The following is a 23,034-nucleotide window of genomic DNA, read 5'->3' as shown; positions in this document are numbered from 1 at the left end:
TGATTTTAATAATTTTAAAAAAAAGAATTAAAATTTGATCATGAGATTATAAATATCCGATTAACGTAATTTTTTACATAAATAATATACTCAACAAATTTTATAATATAAATAATTCAAATCAACAAAATATAATTAAAAACGGCAATGGTAGATGGTCACAAAAACAGTGGCTCAAATGGCTCAAAATTGTCAAAACGACGTCGTTTTAGGAGCTATCAAAACGACGTCGTTTTGATAGTTTTGAACCATTTAAATCATTATTTTTGTCACGCTAAAACATTTTTCAATTAAAAAATACAACTACGAAACCTGACAGCAGAGCTACTGTGCCTTATGCGCAACAGCAACCCTCATTCCGTCAAAATTGTTCTCCCTCAAAGTGCAACATATTGAGTCAACGATCATCTAAGCAACCAAGACACATATACTTCTTTTCCGCCATCACTCCGTAATTATAATATGGAGAATCAAAGCCATCAAATATGGCTAACCGTACAAATGTACATAAAAGATTTGGGTATCGGTGAGTTTTATATTATTATTTATTTATTTATTTCATGTTATGAGATTTAGATTTGATTTACATGTGGTATTATTGTACCATACCATGTTGGGTTGGAATAGCATAAAAAGTGATGATAATATAAAAGAGATTAATTATACTAGCGGAGTATCAATTATGGGTTAATTATATTAAGAATTCCTCAATTACTAATAAATATTTTTTTATTTTTTTATTTATGAATATGTATATATAGACCCTCTCAATTATTATTATTATTTTTTAAAATCGCTGAAATAACCCCCTTTTGAAGGTGGTCGAGAGGAAACAAAAATAATACATTTTTATAATTGAGAGAGTCAATATACTGTTAAGTTCATAGATGATGAAAGACAAAGTGACATTCATTAATAGTTGAAGAGTCTTAGTGTAATTAACCACAAAATTATTTGTTCCACGAATATGATATCAATAATCTAAAATAAGTAATATTCATAATTCTATTTAGCTAAATAAATGTGGGATTAGGCAGAAGACAAAATCTAACATTATGAGCCCTCATATGTTTCTATTATTATTATTATTATTATTATTATTATTATTTTCATTACAACATAAAAAGTTTTAGAGATTAAATTTTTGTTTATAAAAGTAAAATTTTTGTCATAAAAAATATTTAAGAACTAATTCATGTCGTCCTTAAAAAGGTCATTCCAAAAACAAAAATGCTAGAGGTCCCAAAAATTCTATCAAAAATTTTACTAAATGTCTCACATGGGTGTGAGATCCACATGGGACCCACATTGTGTGGGTCCCACACCCATGTGAGACATTTGGTAAAAATTTTGATAGAATATTTAGAGTCTCTAGCATTACTCTTTCAAAAAGTTAAAAAATGACTTTTAGTGACAATTGAAAAAATATCGCTAATAAATAAACTTAGGAACAAAACAATTTGGTACAAAAAAGAATTGTATTTTTTAGAAGAAAATAGATAGTAATTTATCACTAAATATCCAATTACATTGTTAAATTTACAACAATGACATTTTTAATAATTAAAATATTCTATTCAAAAGTTCCTAATTTTTATCACTAAAACTCTAATTTGATGCAATGTTTAAACTTCAGTCACCCCCCAATCACCCCAAGAAAATACCTAACGTAGAACACATAAGTATAAATTTTAACGGAAAGGATTTAAGTACAATAAGCAGTTGAGGTTTTATGGCATAGGAGGCTGTTGTCACTACTAGAAAAAGGATCTTTTGCTACTATATAATTTGCGACCACTTGATCAGCCGTCGCAAATAACCAATTTATTCCTCTTTTACCCGTTTTCCTTCCTTATATTTGCCCTAGTTTTAGAAAAATTAAAACACGGATTGTTCTCTCTCTCTCTCTCTCTCTCTCTCTCTCTCTCTCGCATTACAGACATGCATAGCTCTGCTCTCTCGCTCTTCCGCTCGCCATTGTCGTCTGAAGATCTCCATCGGTATGAATCACTCTTTCAATCTCGCTCTCTTTCTCTGTCCCTCAATCTCCCTCTCAATCTCTATCTCTCTGTCTCGCTGTCTCTCTCTCTCTCTCTCGTTTTCTTGAGTTCTCAAGCTTGTAATATACTTGTCAATTTGTTGAATTTCAGGTGATTTCATTGCAAATCAGGTGATTTCATCGGTGTCTTGTAAGAATAGAAGTAAATTTGCAATCCTCAACCTCCTCTATCGCCTCTGCTTCTCTCTATCTGACTTAGGAAATCTAGGTTTTCAATTATTTGCAATTCTTTTCTCATATGAAATGTTTCTATCTATTTTCAATCTCTATCTTGATCTGAGAACTTGTTTAGCTCCTTATGTGATCAAATTGATCATAAACGTTTGTTTTTCCTCAAGTGAGACTTGAATCTCAGTTTGTTTATTGTGAAAATGTTATAAAACGAGAGCAAAAAAATGTATTTTTATTGTTTTTTTTTTTTTCCATTTTTTAGAGCCAAAAAAATACTATAACCAGATTCAGAAATTATTTTTTTCTTTTCTATTCTTTTTTCCATTTAGTTTAGGAATACTGAATAAAACTGACAATTTTCCCATCCTTCTATCAATGTTATAGCGATATAGATAAATATTATTTATATAATGCTTCTATCAATTTTCCATTGTTTAAAATGCTTGAGGACAGTAAGAAGCTTAAACAGAAGCAACGTGAGAGGATGCAGCCAAAGATGGGAAAAATGGATATTGATTATCAGGTTTATCTCAAATCTTGATTTATACTATCTTAAGAATTTGCAATCTTTCTTTTTTACTCTTGAAATTGAAGGTATAATTTGTTATATATATATATATATATTAAAACCAATGAAAATAAAAAATATAATTTATTGTTAATATTTTTTTATTTTTTATAATCCTACTCTTTTGCAGTATTGTGACATGCCTCTATGCCTATGGTTTCTGGTTGCAGGTTCTTCATGATGCATTTTTTAAATATCAAACTAAGCCTAAGCTGACTGCACATGGTGATCTGTATCATGAAGGAAAGGAGTTTGAGGTATGAATAGTATTTATTACATCAATAAACAGACAAATGTATGTACAGTTTTGATGTTCTTCAAGCATACTTGATGTTCTTAGTTTTCCCCTTTATATAATTTTGAGCATTCCCTTTGAAGGGCAATTAAACTTTTGTGTTTTTTTAACAAAGCAATTAAACTTGTATTGATGTTTGCTTTTTTGATGTTCTTCAAGCATACTTGGTGTTCTGAGTTTTCTCCTTTATATAATTTTGAGTATTCCCTTTAAAGGGAAATTAAATCTTTGATATATTTCTTGTTCTTTGAGTATCCTTCCTTTCTCCTATATAGATATATGTATGACCACTGCAATGTAGTAGGCCTTGTAGGCATCACATCTTCTCCAACTCAGACAAGGATATCAATGTGGTGAGTTTCCAATGATGTACATCTTCAAGATTGGTCATTGGGGTTATAGGCTAGCCTTATCAGGGACACATAAATCACCAAGTTTGACAGCTTGGCAACTTGCGTGCTTGACACCGTAGTTTTGAGCCATGCTGCCAATGAACGAGCACATAGCATTGCAGCTGGGGCATGGGATGGAGCATCTCGAGGTGTGGCCCAAAGAACAGTTTGGCTAAGCCAATGATTCTCTATTTGACCATGCCATCTCCACTTGGTGGCAACGTGGCTCAACATCTCTGAGCTTTGCCAAATGATTTTTCGCTAGGGCATGATCCCCCGCAGCCACCCCCCCATTTCTCATTTTTCTTTATCCAATGGATTATCTCCTACATATAAAGGTATCTCCATCAAAGTTGAGGCTTTGATTTTTTAGATGACACTCCTGAAAGGCTTGCGCATCACAATTTGAGGTGTGCGCTTTTGGTGCACCTTGTATATGGAAGGCTTTTCTTGGACTGTTATTAAACTTAGTCTAATACATGGTTTGAAGTTTGAACATAAAAAGATCCTCTTTTGTGACTATAGTCTGGTATATGGTTTGAACATAAAAACATGTATTTGGTAAAAACAAAAAATCTTTAATCCCCACCTTTGAGCTGTCACAGTGTAATGTAAGTGTTGATGTGTGCATGGTTGCAGTTTAACTGTTCGATAAATTTTCCCATTGAATATTGGTTTTTGGTACCCATAAATGTTTTTGAGCTCTGAGAAATCATTGCTTTCTAATTGTTACAACTAAAACCAGTAACACCAGAGCTGTATGTCCCAACTTAACTAGTTTTTTTTTTTTAATCATCTTTTAGTTTTCGAAAAAGTGTCCATACATTCAATAGAAGGGAAGTTACATCCCTGATGCTGATACTGGAAATGATTGATTACATGCCAAAGGTTTCAAATATCAGAAGAGGTAAAGTAGAAACAGCTATGGTTCTAGTTAAACATTAATTTAGCTCATTTAGTCAAGTCTTCAGTTGCAAGCTTATGTGCATACAGCTTCCACAAGTCTGCTACAGACAAATTTAATGAAGAATTTTTAGACATTGGATATGTATTATGAAAACATATTTGGAAGAATTACAGTATGTTTGGAATTTATTTTACTTGAAGCCAAAACTGGGTCGAGCAATAACACATTGCGGCTTGAAATGTCAGCTGGTAGCTTCTCATAGATTAACTGCAGCAATGTCACAGGTATAAAATCTTACAGAAGCAGTTGAGAGAGAGAGAGAGAGAGAGAGAGAGAGAGAGAGAGATCTTAAAAGCATCTTTGTAGAATTTGCATATGCATCTTGGAGAAGATAGAGCTAGCACTCGTGAATGAATACATGGTTTGGTTACTACTGCAGAATTATGTTAAATTGATGAATTTTACGAATTTGCATATGCATCTGGGAGTACGAGCTTGAGAGAGGTACAATACTTACAAATTGACGAATTTTACGTTTCATCAATTTGTATATATACGTATGGAAATTATTAACACATTATACTAACATATTGTAGGTGTCAAATGCATCTAGTGGGCAACAAGCTTCAAAAGAAAATGAATAAGTATGCCACTCTGCTCTTCAAAAGGAAATTATTGACACATTATACTAACCTATTTCTCTGCTTTTAATGAATGTTTGTTTATATATGGAGTGGGGTCCTTAGAGCTTGCTGGTAATCTTCCCTTAGTTTAATGCAAATACCATAAGTCCTTTGCTGTTGATCAATTCTTTTTCCCAGAAGAATAAATAAAATTAAAAAAAAAACTATTCACCAAGTATTTATGAATTTAGTCAAATTGATGGGCCGTTCCATATGTATTTGGATCTTGAAAGCTTAGTTTAATTAAATGGTAGAAATTTATGATGAACAGGCTTTGCTATTGATAGTTGAATTGTTGTTGAATATTTACTTCAAAGTTGCAAGCCTTTGAAAAATACCAGTGGATGATGGCTTTGAATTCTCTCTAACACACACACATGGTTGAAATTGTCACCATTCGCTTCAGATGAAGTGAGTTAGAAAGAAGCATGTTAGTGTTGGTCATTATAGTTATGTTGGATGATGCGGGCTTTCATATAATTATTGTAAGCATCGGAATTAGTGGAATGTTGGACCTATGGGCTTCTTTTTTTCTGAATTAAGAAATATACATAAATCATAACCTTCCTATGGCAGATTGTTAGTTGCATTGATGGTGCTTATTATTTCCGACACATGGGCAACTCTTTTGATAAAAGGTTTCCAAAATTCTTCATTGCTAATTCTTGAATTACATAGTGAAGTCAGGAGTGAACTTCTAAATAGTGAAGTCAAATTTCTTCTTGTTGTTTTGGTATTAATCTATGCTAGGACAAAGATTATGTTAATCATGTTCATTTTTCAAATTCTTTGGTTTATTCATTAATCTGATTGGATTGGGTGACCATTTTCTTGTCTATTTATTTGTGCAAATTACGAATTGGCATCTATATTTTTATACTTTACTTCAAGCAAAAGAATTTAGAGAATGAACCTTTTTTTTTTCTCTTGACAATTTCTTTTCAAATAGTTTTATTTTTATTATTTCAAGTTAAACTGCATTAAATTTTCAAGTCACGTGTATATGTTTTTGCAGGTTTTGTTGAGGGAGTAGTTGATATAATCGAGCGGCTGATGTTTGGGAGCCAAACTGAGATTATGTTGCTCTTTCTTTTCTTTTCTTTTTTTTTTTTTTTTTCTTTTTCTTTCTTCTTTTTTTTTTTTTTTTTTTTTTGAGGACTTGAATCTTTTAGCACAATATATTTTAAGGATGGTTGATGGATATTTCTTTTGCATGTATGAAAGTTTATATTTTGTTTGCACACTTATATGTGAATGTATTTCTATTATGAGTTTAAATTAATTTGTTAATTTTGTTATTTTTTATTAAAAAAAATTGTTAGGTGTTTGCAATTGATTTTTTTGTTGTAATAAACGTATATATGATTTTATTATAAAAATAATTATTTGCGACGGTAAAAAAGAAGTCGCTAAAAGTGTTTTTGAATTTTTTTTTTTTTTTGTTGCGACGGCAAAATAGCTGTTGTAAAAAGTAGGTTAAGCAGTCGCAAATAGTTTGCGACTGTTATTTTGCGGTCGCAAAATGTATTTGCCACCCCCACATTCACGACCCTCATTTGCCGTCGCATGGGCCGTCGCAAAAAGTCTTTTGCGACTATTTTTTTATTATTTGCGACGGCTTGTAGCAGTCGCAAAAAGTACTTTTTTTAGTAGTGTGTGAGATCTATTGAGGGTGTGTCCCGAGCCTTTTTTGAAGATCTAAATGTAAGAGGAGTTAATTTGAGATCGCTAAATTAATTAGGCCCAATAGACCAATGTTGGTGGGTCCGAATTTATCGCAGATCCAAAATTGGTAGGCCCAGATTAATTGCATCAAACGGGTCGAATTGCTCTAAGCCTCGAAAAAGGTTCGAATCCACAAACTTAGAGACTTACTCGGGCTCGGACTCGAAAGGGTTTGGATCCATGAACCTAGAGATCCGAAGCACTTGGCTTCGAACGAATTCAAACGCAATCTAGAAGCCGCTCCATTAATGAGTCCCAGAACACTTGCGGGTTTGGAGCTTTCCGAGATCTACGCACCAGAACCATGAGTGTAATGGAGTTCGAACAAAGGACCCGATCCCGAGAATGGTGAGTGGAGATAAATTCACTCTTCGGTTACACTAGCCTATACCCGGGTCGAGGTGACATGACCCCGAGGGGTCCATGAGACTCGGCATTATTTAGTGGCAGGGAGTCCTCTAGGACTACCTCAGCCCCTCGGGATGATTGGGGATCATTAGTTAGGTGTGGCTAAAAAGAAGGGTTCGCCGAGAGGTTGATCTTCTCTTCGGGATTTTTCTCATCCTCGGAGAGGTCACCTCATCGGACAAGGTGGTTAGAGAGAATATTCTTCATGTGCCTTACACATGGGCGTCATCCTACATCATGAGGTGCCTATAAATAGCACCCACCCATAGCTTTACAAGAGATGAATTTTGGAGAGACAACTCTTGGGAAAGAACTAATTTCTCATCTTCATTATCAACCTTGAGAGTGCAAGTGGGAGATCCATGGGAGAGCCTTGCCATTATCCTCTCTCTAACTACTTTGCCTTCTTCTTTACCCAATCTCTTATCCCCATCATTTCTTTGCTCTTGTGTTCTTAGTTGAGACTATTGAAGAATCTAAGTCTCTCATCATCTTTTAGAGAATTCAAATTTTTCTTCAAGGATCTTCGAAGATCTTCGAATTCTCCAACGACGTTCTTGAACCCTCTCATACATCTGGCGACTCTGCTGGGGAGGCAGATTGGTTAGGGTGTGTTTGGTAACGTTTACGTTTTCAGTTTATATTTACAAAAAATTTATAAACTAACTTTTGTTTATTTTTTGTTTATTTTTAGAAAAACATAAACTACAAACGCGTTTGGTAATTGACAAAATGTTTAAAAAATTTAAAAATATAAAAAAGTGTGAAAAATGGCAAGTGGTGGCAAGTGGCAGTGGAAGACGGTGGTGGAAAGTGGTGACGGTGGGTGGTGGGTAGCTGGTGGTGGTGGGTGGTGGCGGATGGGTGGTGGTGGATGGGTGGTGGTGGGTGGTGGTGGTGGTGGGTGAGTAGGTGACGGTGACGGGTGGTAGCGAGTGGGTGGTGGTGGTGGCAGCAGGTGGGTGGCAGATGGCGGGTGGTGGAGGGTGGTGGTAGTGGGTGTGTGGGTGACGGTGGCGGGTGGTTGGTAGTAGCGAGTGGGTGGTGGTGGCATGTAGGTGGCGGGTGGGTGGTGGGTGGTGATGGTGGGTGGGTGGGTGGGTGACGGTGGCAGGTGGTGGGTGGTAGCGAGTGGGTGGTGGTGGCGAGTGGTGGGTGGTGGCGGGTGGTGGTGGTAGTGGTGGTGGTGGTGGGTGACGGTGGCGGGTGGTAGCGTGTGGGTGGTGATGGGTGGTGGTAGCAGGTGGGTAGCGGGTGGGTGATGGGTGATGGTGGTGGTGGTGGTGGTGATGGTGAGTGGTGGGTGGTAGTGGCGGGTGGGTGGCAGGTGGTGGATGGTAGTGGTGGTAGGTGGGTAGTGAGTGGTGGTGGCAAGTAGGTGGCGGGTGGTGTGGCGGGCGGTGGATGGTAGTGGCGGGTGGTGGGTGGTGGTGGTGGTGGTGGTGGTGGCGAGGGGTGGGTGGTGGTGGCGAGTGGGTGGCAAGTGGGTGATGGTGCTGGTGGGTGGTGGTGGCGGGTGATGGGTGGTGGTGGCAGATGGGTGGTGAGTGGTAGTAGCAGGTGGTAGTGGGGGGTGGGTAGTGGTGGCGGAAGACGGTGGTGGAAAATGGTGGCGGGTGGTGACTAGTGTTGGGTGGTAAAAAAATAAAAATAAACTGAAAACTCAAAATGGAAACACATTTTTTGTGTTTTCATTTTTTGGCCAAATTTATAAACTGAGACCACTGATTTATAAATCAAAAATTTTACCAAACAAGTTTATAATTGAATTTTTAAAATTTTTGTAAATATAAATAGAAAACTGAAAACGTAAGTGTTACCAAACGGCACCTTAATGATCTCAACAAGATCTGGAACCCACACAACTCCAACAAAGATGGCGGGAGAAGAAGAAGTTCACCAACAAGGATCCTCTAATGGTGGTGATGACAGGACCATGGCTCCAGATCAATCACTTTTGCTCAAAGCCATTCAAGGACTTCAAAATACTGGACAGGAGATTCTTACCACTCTTCAGAATCTCACTCACACCATGTTGGTGATGAGTTCTAATTTTGCACCATCGCCAAACGGAAATCAAACTGGTGGTGGAGCTATTCCCGCCGGAGTGCAAAATCAAATCCACGGAGAAATGGGCCCTAGTCAGCCTGTAGCTCATGGCCACACGGCCACAGTAACACATGCTCAAACTGCAGTAGGCGGCAGCAGTTTGCCCAAGCTCGAGCTCTATGGCATTCCAAGCCAAGATCCAATGGTAACTAGAGAAGGTTCTGGTGTAATGAATGGCGCTCCGGCGACTGTTGGTGTCTAGGAAAATATAAAGAGCATGATGGCGCAAAAGGGAGCTCTGCCCGTACCTAATCTTGTTACGCTACCAGTAAATGTTACTCAAGCACCAAGCGGGCCTCCTTTGGTGGCGACAACAAATTTGCAAGCACAACCAGGTATAACAACGCCGTGCGGTGGACTTTATGGGCCTCAATTCAGTGTCCCATCACCAACTAGCTTGTCTATAGGCGCTGATGGCCAGTATCATCAAATGTCCTCACAAATGATGAATTCGCAGCACCATAATGGCCAAGTTGCCCCTAGCTCAGTTTTCGGGTCCATAAGCGAAGTTCCGGGAATACCACCATCAAACTCTCTCCCTCAATAGTTTCTCACTCTCACCGATGTACAAGCCATGTTCGATCTCGAATTGGGCAAGAGGATTTTACCCTCTTTGCCTGATCCAGATGTCAAGCTGTCTTACCCTATTAAGATGCTGAGTTATCCATACCCTGAGGGGTACACAGTGCCGAAGTTCATTAAATTCGATGGCAAACAAGAAAATGCTCGAGAACATGTTGTGCGATTCATCGAGACTCTAGGTATTCATGGTTCAAACCACGTCCTCCGGCTGAGAGAATTATATAAGTCCCTCACTAACCGAGTATATAGTTAGTATGTTAATTTGGCCCCAAACTCTGTCTAAAGTTGGGAGGAAATGGTTAACAAATTCCACTCTAAGTTCTTTCAAGTGGCAGAGAAGGTGACCACACTTACATTGTGTAAAGAAAAGCAGCAAGAAAGTGAAGACATCCTTGACTACGTCAAAAGGTTTCAGGACAAGGCTGTGGATTGCCATGAAGTAGTAGAAGAGAGTTATCTGGTTCAAATCTGTCTAGAGGGGCATTGAGCAGGTACAAAATGTTTCTAGTTAATCACAAGCTACCCACATTCTCGGCACTAATAGAAGCAGCTCGGAACATTAGCACTCCTCAGGCTCAGGAGTTCGAATTTAAGGCCAGTTACAAGACTAGCTTTAAATCGTTTCATGGACCTATTGTTGCTGCTGCCTCTGCCCCAGATACTCGAAAGTCATATGGAAGGGGTCATAGAGGCCAGAAGAGAAAGCAATATAATGGTAAAAAGGGGAATGTTTCTTATCCATGTGGAATCAAGGAGGTAAAACCTCTAGTTAAGGAATGGATGGCCGACGGAGAGCTAAAATTGCCTTATGTCAAAGAAATGCCATCAAAGAAGGACCGCGAGAGCCCCAAATTTTGCGTCTATCATCGCACATTGAAACATCCGACAGAGAAGTGTTGGACCCTCAGGAAAATCTTTAGAGATAAAGTCGAGGCAGACGAATTGAGGTTCAAAAAGCAAGGGACTCAAGACATCCAAGATCAACCATATCCTCAGCACTGAGACAAGGGCAAGAATGCTGCTATGATAGCTTATGAAGGCCCGATGATTGAGGCTATTGCCAATCTCGATGACGATGATTGTTATCTGGACGACATCCTCGAGCTCGAGGGTGAGAAAGTTTACTATGGAAGTGCTCTCGATCCAGAGGACAGAACCTTTATGACTCATGTTAAAGATCCCTTTGATCCAGAAGAAGGAGAAGAGTACTACGGAAGAGGAGGACACCATGTTTATGTGACATCTTATTTTGAAGAGACCGATGAGATGGTTAATTACGAGCCTCCAAGAGTGGAAAAAGATCCAGATCACTACGCCAAAGCCCTGCAAGACTGTGTAAAGTTCAAGCAATTCTTCGACCAGCTTGGGCTTTCCAGGGAGGCAAGAACAGAAATCACCAAGTTCATCATTAATATAGCCGAGGCACACCATAAGGAATGCATGTCGACTGAGAGATCTATCTCGAGGAAGGAAAAAGAGCAATCTAGTGCCATTACTTTCTCCGAGGCTGATCGGAAGTATCCATTTTCTCACAATCGCCCGCTTTATGTGTCTGCTTTTATTAACGGGGTTGAGTTCAAAAGGGCCTTTCTAGACAGCGGAGCCTCTATCAACATTATGACTCGCATTATTCTAGAGAAGGCTGGAATATCTGAAGAACGCATCGTGAAGCAGCCGATAGTCATCACTGGCTTTGGTGGAGAAAGGAGAGTTACTATAGGATGCATAATAGTTGATTTAGCCGTCGGAGAGATTCGCTCGGCCACTAAGTTCCATATTATCGATTCTGAGGAAAATTATCACATCATTCTAGGGAGGACCTGGATGCATAGATATGGGGCTGTACCATCGAGTTATCATCAGTGTGTTAAGGCTAAATGGGGAAAGAAGACAGTGACAATTCAGGCTACAGAAAGGCATTTCGAGATCCATAAAGCTCATTATTCTGATGCCATCTACTTCACCGAATTGGCTGTTAAAGAAATTCCCACCACCTCTAAGCCTAAGGGGGTCAAAATTCCTCGTTGGGAGGATATCAAAGATGACAAGGAGCCAAGGGCAGAATCAAGTAAACGGATGATGTCTCGACCAGAAAGTCTGCCTATTCCTCGGAAGATGATGAAAGTCCGAGAATGGGGCAAGATGGTGTATTATTTATGAAGGTGTGGGGAGTCGGTTTCTTCAGCCACCGACTCCGAGTCAAAAGAAAAGCCTCCTGACAATGACATAGTAATAAAGCCTGAAGTGGCTCCAGAATCCATGCAAGATGGGCCGAAGCCTCAGCCCGAACAACTTGTTGAAATAGATCTGAGTGATGGACAAGATGCTCCAAGGCCGATATTCATAAGTTCGAGCCTTAGCCTAGAAAAGCGGGAACAGTTGTTAAAGTTGATAAGTCGGTATTCAGATGTGTTTGCTTGGTCATATAAACAAATGCCTGGACTAGGTCCTGACCTAGTCTCCCATTATCTTGATGTGTTCCCAAACTCCAAGACAATCAAGCAAGCTGCTCAAAAATATCATCTAGATCTCGAAAAAAAGATTAAGGAGGAGATTGAAAAACTTTAACAGGCTGGTTTCATTCGGCCAATACAATACCCCACGTGGTTGGCAAACATAGTACCAGTAAAGAAGAAGAATGGACAAATCAGGGAATGTGTAGACTTTCGAGATTTGAACAAATCTTGCCCAAAGGATGAATTCCCTTTTCCTCATATCGACACCCTCGTGGATGCCACCTTGGGACACCAAATGTTCTCATTCATGGATGGATTCAGCGGATACAATCAGATCAAAATGGATGAAGAGGACGCAAAAAAGATTGCTTTTAGAACACCTCTCGAAAATTTCTTCTATACAGTCATGCCTTTCGGACTCAAGAATGCTGGAGCAATTTACCAAAAGGCTATGACTGCAATCTTTCATGACATGATCCATCATGAGGTGGAAGATTATGTTGATGATCTAGTGGTGAAATCCAAGAAAGAAGAGGACCATCTCCGAGACCTTGAGAAGGTATTCAAAAGGTGCCAGAAATTCAAAATGAGGATGAATCCTCTCAAATGTGCTTTCGGGGTGACGGTTGGGAAGTTTCTCGAGTTTCTTGTACATAGGCATGGTATTGAGGTAGATGAAGACAAGGTCAAATCTATCAGAGCAATGCCTTCCCTACATTCTCAGAAGGAGTTAAAGAAGTTCCTCGGGAAGGTGTCTTATATTCGAAGGTTTATCCCAGCACTTGCAGAGATCTCTACCCCTTTCGGCTCGTTATTAAAAGGAGATGCCAAGTTCGAGTGGAACCAAGAGCACCAAAAGGCCTTTGAGAGAATTAAGATGGCCTTGACCTCGCCTCAGACCATGATAGCCCCGCAGCCCGGGGTGCCTCTAATGTTGTACCTAACTTCAACCCCCAAGTCCATAGGGTCATTATTGGTCCGAGATGTAGATGGAGCAGAACGCCTGGTGTATTACATCAGCCGAAAGATTCAAGGAGTAGAAGTCCGATATACTCCAGTAGAGAGACATTGTTTAGCTTTGGTATTCACCACCCAAAAGCTCAGACATTACTTCTTAGCACATCAAATTCAGATTGTTAGTAGAAGCGATCCAATCTGATACCTCCTCAGCAAGCTTGCTCTAACCGAGAAGGTGGCAAGATGGTTGTTAGCACTGGATGAATTCGAGATCACGTGTAGCTCCCAAGGCAATCAAAAGCCAAGTCTTAGCCCATCTCCTTGCCCAATTTCCAAGTGGTGACTATGAACCAGTGAATGAAGAATTAAGAAGAGAGGTGCATGCAGCTATGGCTTCCGAGGAAAGCTTTTGGACATTGAGCTTTGACGGAGTAGCAACTGGAGGGAAAGGAGGAACCGGGATAGTCCTTACAAGCAAAAGTGGGGAAAAGTTTTGTTTTTCTTATAAAGTGGATTTCCATTGTTCGAATAATGAAACCGAGTATGAGGCTCTTATTTTAGGCTTGATAGCAGCTGAGAAGTACAGTATCAAGAAGATTCGAATCCGGGGGGACTCAAAGTTGATAGTGAAGCAAGTTTCGGGACAGTTCGTCTTAAAGGAGCCTGCCTTGGCCACATATCGAACAACAGTCCAAAGGATTCTTGACAAATTTCAGAAGGTCGAAATAGAGCATGTGCCTCGCTCCGACAACAAGTTTTCAGATACCCTCGCAACATTAGGGGCAAGAGTTGATATTCCAGAGGAGGAGGCGACAATTATTATCAAGAAAAGAACAGAGCCTTCAATAATACCCGAAGACAAAGACCTTCCGGCGGACTGGAGAAGAGAGGTCCTCAAACAACTCATAAGCAAAGTTGGAAAATTGACTATGGCCAAGCTTGCCCAATTCATAATTATTCAAGGTGAACTTTACTTCCGAAGAGGTACCGGATTCCTAGCCCGGTGTGTTGGCCAACAAGAAGCAAGCTTCCGACTACAACAGATCCATGAAAAGTCATGCGGGGATGGGGATATCAGTCTGTACAGAAGGATCTAAAGACAAGGCTATTATTGGCCCGAGATGGAGAAGGCCTCGAATCAACTACAGAAAGAATGCCCCAAGTGTCAGTCATACATCTAGAAGGATGAGGGTTTCTTTGAAATTGATAACCCTGACTGGAGACAAGTCTACATTGACTATCTCAAGGAGGGGACACTACCTGAGAGCTTGAGGGACATTGCACACCTCAAGAGGAAAGCGAGGCGGTACTTTCTTGATCAGAATAAGCTTTATAGAAGAAACATTGAGGGCACTTCCCTGAGGTGTCTCTCTAAGGAGGAGTCAGATCTAGTTCTTGGAAGAGCCCACGAAATTGAGCATCAATGAGGGGCTCGGCTGTTCGAGCAACTTATACACCTTGGGTATTACTGGCCGACCATGGAGTCAGATGCATCCCATCACGTGAAGAGGTGCCAGACTTGTCAGAAACGCGAAAATTTGATCCATGCTCCAACCGTAGACCTGCATAGCGTCCGAACGCCATGGCCGTTCCATACTTGGGCTTTTGATCTGATAGGGCCCATTTCCACACCTTCCAAAGGGTATAAGTGGATTCTCGCAGCTACAGAATTGAGCATGAAGTGGGTCGAAGCAATCCCTCTGAAGAACACTACGGGGCCCACAGTCGCAAACTTCATCAAGGAAAATATCATTTGCCGATTTGGAGTACCAAACACCATCCTCTCAGACAATGGCACTCCCTTCATAAATAAATATGTGAAGAGCCTCCTAGAGACTTACCAAATGAAGCATCACAAATCCATACCCCACTATCCAAAAGGAAACGGGCAAGCGGAGGCCACAAACAAGACACTGATAAGGATTTTGAGCAAGATGATGGATGAATTTAGGAGGACTTGATCCGAACAGTTGATAGTAGCCCTATGGGCGTATCGCACTTCAAAGAGAAAGCTAACTCAAGCAACTTCTTACTCCCTTGTGTATGGGTCCGAGGCAGTGTTACCTATAGAGTTGGAAACACCATCTGCTCGGAAGGCTCTCTCTTCGGGGATGGTATTGGAGCCTCGAACCACCAGATTGGAAGCATTAGAGGAAAAGCATGACAGAGCTGCAAAAGTCATCGAAAGATATCATGAGTCCCTCGCCCGAGCCTATAACCAGACTGTGGTACCAAGAAAGTTTGAAGAAGATGATCTAGTATGGAAGATTGTAGACCCAATCATGCGAGGACAACCCTTGCCCAAGTTTCTCCAAAATAGGAAGGGCCCTACAGGGTGGTTCAGGGGAGCTCAAGCGGGTACTACAAGCTTGTAAGGGTTGAAGATGGCTTCCGAACTGGCCCGCTCAATGCAAAGTTTATCAAGCGTTACTACCCGTAGTTAGACTCATCTATGTTGAAATTCATTTTCATTTTCTTACTTTGTCTAAAAGTTGTATTTCCCTTACGTTATGAAGAAGCTGGTTTTCTTTATGGAGTATGTTTATCCCATCACTTGCAGTGAATATATTATACTTTTGTCAAGAAAGTTAAAAAATTAATGAGAATATTTCAGCTTTTATAAACATGTGCATATGATTGTTCTTTCTATTGTATCATTTGAAATAAATATTTTATCAAGTACAATGAGAAAATAATGCGAAAATATCCAAACAGCAAAGATTTTGTCATTTCATTGCATTGTCCTAGATAAAACATTTTTATTGAAAGGGGCAAGAAAGTAATACAAAAAAAAAAAAAAAAAAAAAACTCAATCTCTCCTAAAAACACCCTTGAAGAAGCTGCCCGTCACATCTACATCCGGAGGACAAACAGCAGAGTGTGCCTCTAAAGTCTCCAAGGCCCGAGCATAGCCCGACTCAAGTTCACGAAGAGTTGCCTTTGTCTCATCTATAGAGGTCCGATAAGAGGCAAGCACAGACAAAATTTCCACCCGATGACTGGCGTTCGAAGCTATATCCAGGCGCTTCCGAAGCCATGATAAATCCACTTGGTGACGCTTCATGTCAGAGATCCCCTGATACGCTATCTCGACTACTTTCCCATTAAGGTCACACAGCCGTTGCCTGTCCAAGCTATAGAAGATAGTAGCAAAAGACTCGAGAAGAGCAGTCTGAATGAGTGGACATTGGCAAGCAAATGAAACAAAGGCCTTAGGGTAACTCGAATGCATAAGTTGTAGAACTGAAGCAAACTCAGGAGCTATCCAATAATAGAGAAATGATACTTTGCCAGAAGCTGAAGGAGGAATTGGTGTCGGAAAGCTACTAGTCTCAGGAATCTCCCCATTGTCTATCGGGTTAGATGAACCACCCAAAGGGGTAACTTCTGGCAAAGGTCCCGAGCCTGAGAATGCGAAGCGATAAAGGGAAAGACCAAAAGCATCACTATCAAAGTGGAAATCGATGAGATTCAGATCCAAAACATTTGAAGGCACTAGCGATGAAGAACCTTTAGCAGTCATCTCAAAGGCATGTGTCTCCCCTTGAGAAGGAGAACCATGAGAAGTCACAAAGAGAGTCAGAGCAGAGTCCGAGGCAGGTGAAGGCAGGTCCTCGATGGCAGCTAACACTGAAGAAAAAATAAGGAAGTCTTATTAGGGTTGGGGAACAATAAAGCCATTTGAGTAAAGATTTCTCACAGATAGAAGTACATGACAAACTTCAGAAAGAAAGATTACCAGAGGGAGAATCATTATGCAAAGCCGAAGCAACAAAAGGGCTTCTAGCATCAACAAAGTCACTTGGCCGTACAGGGAGCACCTGATCGATCTCAATGTCTAATGAAGCCTGAACAGTAGCAGTCATCCATCGAAAAGGAAGGAGGGCTGGAGGATGAGAATCACCATAAGTGCCAGAGCGAGTCTTAGAGATTTCTAGCACATCCACCACCACACCATTCCCAGAGGCACATATCATTTCTACATTGCTTCTAGAAGCATGGCCTACGACATCAATTTCTGTGACATCAGTACCTTCAATAATCTCAACATCAGAACGATAAGCCCTAATAACCCTGTCACCAAGATAACACTTCTCCTCCGAAGCTGAGCGATGAGGGGAACATCTAACCATTGGAGGGGCATCCTTAGTCACGACAGGACGGTGACGACACATACGTGGGACAAGGTCACAAAAATGATAGAAGACTCAGCCTCATCATCATCATTTATAACTGCTATACGAGGCGTGCTCATTTTCACGAGTCTTGCAGACAAAGGGAGGGTGTCATCCAGGTCTGAGTCTGGCCTGGTGTAGGCAACATAGCCAGTTGCCACGGTACTGAGAACGTTAGCAATCGCGAGGTCCTACACAACAGAGGAAAATAAAAAGTGTTCATTTAAGAAGGTACAATCGCAAGAAGAAAAGTAACTTCAAATCAAAATTTTTCGGGTACCTGATGGAGCCTTTTGGAAAGGTGAGGAGTGGAAGGACTAGCATCAGAAGCCCTCTTGTGAGCCATCTTCTTAAGGCGGATCGTCTGAGGACCAGAGACCTTATTCAAAGGGACTGGCTTTGGAGAAGCAATTGCCAAGCTAGAAGCAGACACCCGAGCCGTAGTGTTAGTTAGAGTAGATGAAGTGAAAAACTCTCATACATGTGATCAGATTTTCAGCTCTCAGGCAACCGAAGAGAAGAGTCCTTCTTATAGATCAGCGGAGGCAAACATATGGTCGGTCTGCTCTGCTCTGGAAAAATTCAATAAACGCATCGATATTCTTCCGCCAATATCGCCTAAAAGAGAAGGTGAAACCCCTTACTCGACTCAAGCCTGGCATTGTCAAAGAGCTGGATACAGGAAGTATGGTATGTACAAGTTCACGACTGAAGCGCCCGTAGCTCTCCGAAAATGATAATAAAGGAGGTGCTGGTCCTTGAGCACATTGGTCGAACCCGAATTGACTTGCTACACAGTCAAGTCTACAAATGGCACTATCAACGCCTTCCTCATGCCACACTGGTAGCGAATTGGGATGGATCATTATCAACATATCAACAAAGTGTGCAGGGATGTTCTTCGGCAAAGGAAAGGACACCGAGCGGGAGGAACCATGATAGATAAGTGGTGTTGCCACACCCACCGGTGGGCATACATACGGGCGTGCCCCAAAGCGCCAGGGGTCATCCACCAGAATATTCAAGGATAAGATAGAAATGGTACGTGACTAACGTGTAATCAACGGTTGCCAAGACTTCACTTTCTCAAATGTGCGAGACCCGTTAGTACCGAGCACAGGGACACCATCTTTATCAACTATCTCCCAAAGAACCTCTGCCTCGAATACAGTCGGAGTAGGGGCAAACTTTGGGGACCTTTCGAAGAAAAAACAAAGCAAGAACTGGTTGTAGATGAAGGAGACAGGCTTATACTGACCCACGGAACGAACCATGTCTCGATGTAGTAGATCCAGCTGGTAATAAAGATTCCCAAGAAATAGGGGAGCGAAAGGAATCCGATCCCCTCTGAAGAGCCTAACTACTAAGGGGACGACAAAAAGATTGAGAGAATCCGGAGGTGTGCTCGGAAGAATGAAGAATGAAAGGAAGCAAGCCAGAAATCTCAAAAAATAGAGCTTAGAGCCATACATCGGGCCGACCTCATACTCGCGAGAATCAGGGTCAGCATCTCTAGCCAGGGGCTGAAGATCTCTAAAGAAGTGGCAGATCCATGCGGTGTAGAAGGCACAGTCCGTCCTCACTCGATTAGTCCTCCTCACTAAACCATCAAATACGGAACTCCACCGACCACAAGCTTGAAGATTTAGCTTTAGAGATTGGATCAAAGAATCATCCTCGGAGGGTGTCCACTCAGGGTCAAAGGCATCAGGGCCGGTCACTTCTAGACGCAGCAACATGAACACATCCTCGAGAGTGGGCCCCATCTCATGCTGGCTAAGTATGAAAGTGTGCGTCTCGGTGCTCCACTGAAGAGCCATGGCTTCAAGGCTAGCATTGCTGCGGCTGATGGATAAAGATCGAGATATTTTCACCGGGATCAATAGTCGGGCCTCCTGAAGTCGCTGACAGAGGCTCCTGTCCAAGAGGACGTCATCGACCCACCCCTGCCAACCAAAAGAAGGGTTTGAGAAGGCTTTGAACTGGGGATAATAGTATGGAAAGTTCCCTCGCTCAACCCTAAAGCGTAGCACCAAAGAAGGAGAAATGAGGGCCTCATGTTTGGAGTCAGTGTCCTCAGAGACACATAATGGAGCCCCCTTCGGAGACGGAAGAGAAGTGGTAGAGGTAGCCGCTTGCCAGAACGGGTCCTTCCAACCAAAATAAGGATATTTCTTCCACTCGGACGCCGGAGGTACATCCGTCTCTTTCATGAGAGCCGGTTCTGATGACCTCGGGACAAAGGGTTTCTTTCGAGAAGACATATGGCTAAAATAACAGGTATAAATAGAAAGGAGTTGACCATATTAAAATTCAGAATATTAGAATTGAAGTAACACATTCAAATGAAATTTCGGCATCAACTATTCGTTTCTCAGAGAATCCATGAATTCAACAAATTCTATGACGAATTTTTGCACCAAGAATTCAGGCACGATGTCTACTATTCTAAAGGTCGCAACAATCAGCTATTTGATAATGAGATTTACATGCAACATGATGGGTTCATTAACAAATTCAACCTCGGACGCCATTAGCAATTCATTTTCTCGGGTATTCACAAGCTCGGCAAAAAACAGTATATAGCCCCATTTTATACTACGGCTTTTAATCCTCGCAAGGAAAGTTTTCACAAGGTTCAAAGTGTCGGAGTATTATTTCGTCAAATATATATGGTTAGAGTATATCATTATCTTCCTCAACACTGCAATGATCAAATACCCGACAACAAAATTTATATTCAACAATATGGGTTCAAGATTCACTCAACATCTTCAAGCTCAACAAATTGCAGTACCAATGTGTGTATCATCAACATATAGATTTCAAGATTCTATCATCAAATAAGAGGTGTAATGTCATAGGTCGTTTTGTGATGAAATTCAAGCAGGTCATCTTCTCAAAATTATTGTGTTTCATATTAAACATCCAACTCATACAGAGCTCAAAAATTTTGATAACGTGAAGTTCAATGGTGAATTTCAGACCTAAGATCAGAAGTATTTTATATTTCTCATCCGTAGCAAGATTCAATGGATCGTTATGCAAATTCGAAGAATGTCTTTTCTAAAGTCCATATTCATAAGCCCAGGGTTTTCTCTCTCTATGTCAAAATGGAGCTCAATACTGGTCAACAAGTTATATTCGGCCTTTTCTCAGTGATAAAGGTCAACAAATTATATTCAAGCCAAGCCCCTCAATAAGGTTTCAAGTGCCACTGAATATTTCAATATTGCCAAAATCACAATGCTTGAGCTAAAAAAAAGTCATTGGGATTTCAGATTTTTTTGAAATAAGACTTTTCACAAAAATTACCACAAAAATATATTTATATATATACAAAAGGAAGAGGGCCGAATTTCATACTCACAAATTTGGACAGTTAAAGGGGTGAAGTTTGAAGCCAATGTTGGAAATTTAAGCTGAAATCAGAGAGGTTTTACAGACTGTAATCAACAAGACTGAGCTAGGCTAGACAAGACCACACACGATGCATTGAGTGGGCGAACGTGCGTGGTCGGCATCAGACAAGTTGAGGCTGAAGGTAACAATGGTGTCGGAACGAAGTTGGCAACCACATATTGTGTTGAGTAGGCAACGTGTGTGGTCAGTGCTGGAATAGTTGAAGCTGGTGGTAAACTTGCAGCAGAGCGAAGCCAACTGTGTTCAACACTGGATAGTCGAAGTCGGAGGCAACAGTGGCGCCATAGAAGAGTCAGCAACCACACACGTCACGTTGAGTGGGCAACGTGTGTGGTCTGCATTGGAACAGTTGAAACCAACGGCAAAGTTCCAGCAGAGAGAGGTCGATGGCGGCTTGAGATCTGGGTAGTCCGAGCTCTAAAAAAAATATATATAATAATCAATATATATATACTTGCCCACAGATTTTCAAGCAGCAAAGTAAAAAAAAACTGAAGCAGTCTTGGAGATTGGTTAAATTTACATCAGTAGACATTAAAGCAAGCACCAACGCACCAGCGGACTCAAAGCTTTAAAAAAATAAAATAAAAAAAAGAAGAGAACCAGCGACAGCATGGGCAGTAGGCGAGAAAGGCCACGGACAGACCCATGTCATGTTGAAGGGGCGGCATGGTCGTCACTAGTCGGTTACAGTTGACAGGTGCAACGACGGTATAGGAGTTGCGCATGAGACAGACGAGCCGCGTGAGTTGAAGTGGTCACGCACAGAGTAGCACCATGGTAGGTTCGCACAGAAGCCGACGGTGGCGCTCGGAGGATTGAAACAACATACGATACACGAGCAATGGTGGTATTCATCAGCGTTGATCAGTAAGAATAGAGCTCCGGTGTGTCTGGGTCTTTGAGGAGTTGCTCGTTACACTGAAGAGAAGCACCGAAGGTGAGTGGCAGCTTGGGCCGCGACGCCTACAACTGTCAGAGCTGCGACAAGTTGATGGCTGGGTCTTCGGCGGCGTTGCTGGAAGCCGCGATGGAGGTCTGTGCAAACGACAGCAGTGCTGGTTTGTTGAAGAAGAATGATGGCCTCTCGATCTAGAGAGAGAGTATGCTGAGAAGTGGATGTGGCGGCTGTGCAAAAAGGTGGTGTGGTTTAGGGTTTTGGGCCTTTCCTTAAATAGAAAAAAAATGGGGTATTATTCTTTGAATATTCTTATTCCCTCAGATATTCTATATACATGGATATACACGTGATGAGTGTGCTGGCTTGCCAAGAAAGAAAAAAAAAAAGTGTGTTTAAGCCTCACCTTTTCATATTTGTTTAAGAACAAAAATAAGTGCTTTATTACTTTTTGGTTAGAATAAAAATATATTTTTCTCAGATGGTATAAAAATTTTTTTTTTTTTTGCTTGTCAATTTTATCTATAAATTACAGTGCGTCATCAACTTTATCCATAGGCTCTATCGAGACAACATATATATATATTTTTTTTTGGGACGTGATGCGAAGTAGGGCCGAAGAAATGACAGTATGCATGTCTGAGGAATTTAAAATTTCTCATACACGCAAGTGGCAAATGTAAGAGGAACTAATTTGAGATCGCTAAATTAATTAGGTCCAATAGCTCAAGGTTGGTGGGCCCGAATTTATCGCAGATCCAAGATTGGTAGGCCTAGATTAATTGCCATCAAATGGGTCGAATTGCTCCAAGCCTTGAAAAAGGTTCGGATCCACGAACTTAGAGACTTACTCGGGCTCGGACTCGAAAGGGTTTGGATCCACGAATCTAGAGATTTGAAGCACTTGGCTTCAAACGAATTCAGACACAATCTAGAAGCCGCTCCATTAATGAGTTCCAGAACACTTGCGGGCTCGGAGCTTTCCAGGATCTACGCACCAGAACCATGGACGTAATGGAGTTCGAACAAAGGACCCGATCCCGAGGACGGTGAGTGGAGATAAATTCACTCTTCGGTTAAACTAGCCTATACCCGGGTCGAGGTAGCACAACCCCGGGGGATCCATGAGACTCGGCATTATTTAGTGGCAGGGAGTCCTCTAGGACTACCTCGGTCCCTCGAGATGATTGGGGATCATTGGTTAGGTGTGGCTAAAAAGAAGGGTT

At 41.1% G+C, this 23,034-nt stretch overlaps 1 long non-coding RNA gene across 1 annotated transcript; it reads left to right on the top strand.

Moving 5' to 3' along the window:
- Positions 1–4,398: 4,398 nt before the first annotated feature.
- On the top strand, positions 4,399–6,322 carry LOC145814669 (uncharacterized). The gene is made up of 3 exons (XR_014358016.1): positions 4,399–4,896; positions 4,989–5,036; positions 6,091–6,322. It is a non-coding gene; the product is annotated as an uncharacterized LOC145814669 (long non-coding RNA).
- The last annotated feature ends 16,712 nt before the right edge of the window (positions 6,323–23,034 follow it).

This window comes from Camellia sinensis, unplaced genomic scaffold (genome assembly GCF_055761805.1).
Source record: "Camellia sinensis isolate YWXY unplaced genomic scaffold, ASM5576180v1 Unanchor12, whole genome shotgun sequence".
Classification (NCBI taxonomy): Eukaryota; Viridiplantae; Streptophyta; class Magnoliopsida; order Ericales; family Theaceae; genus Camellia; species Camellia sinensis.
The sequence above is the reverse complement of the archived record's forward strand: the minus strand, read 5'-3'. Positions and strand labels throughout refer to the sequence as shown.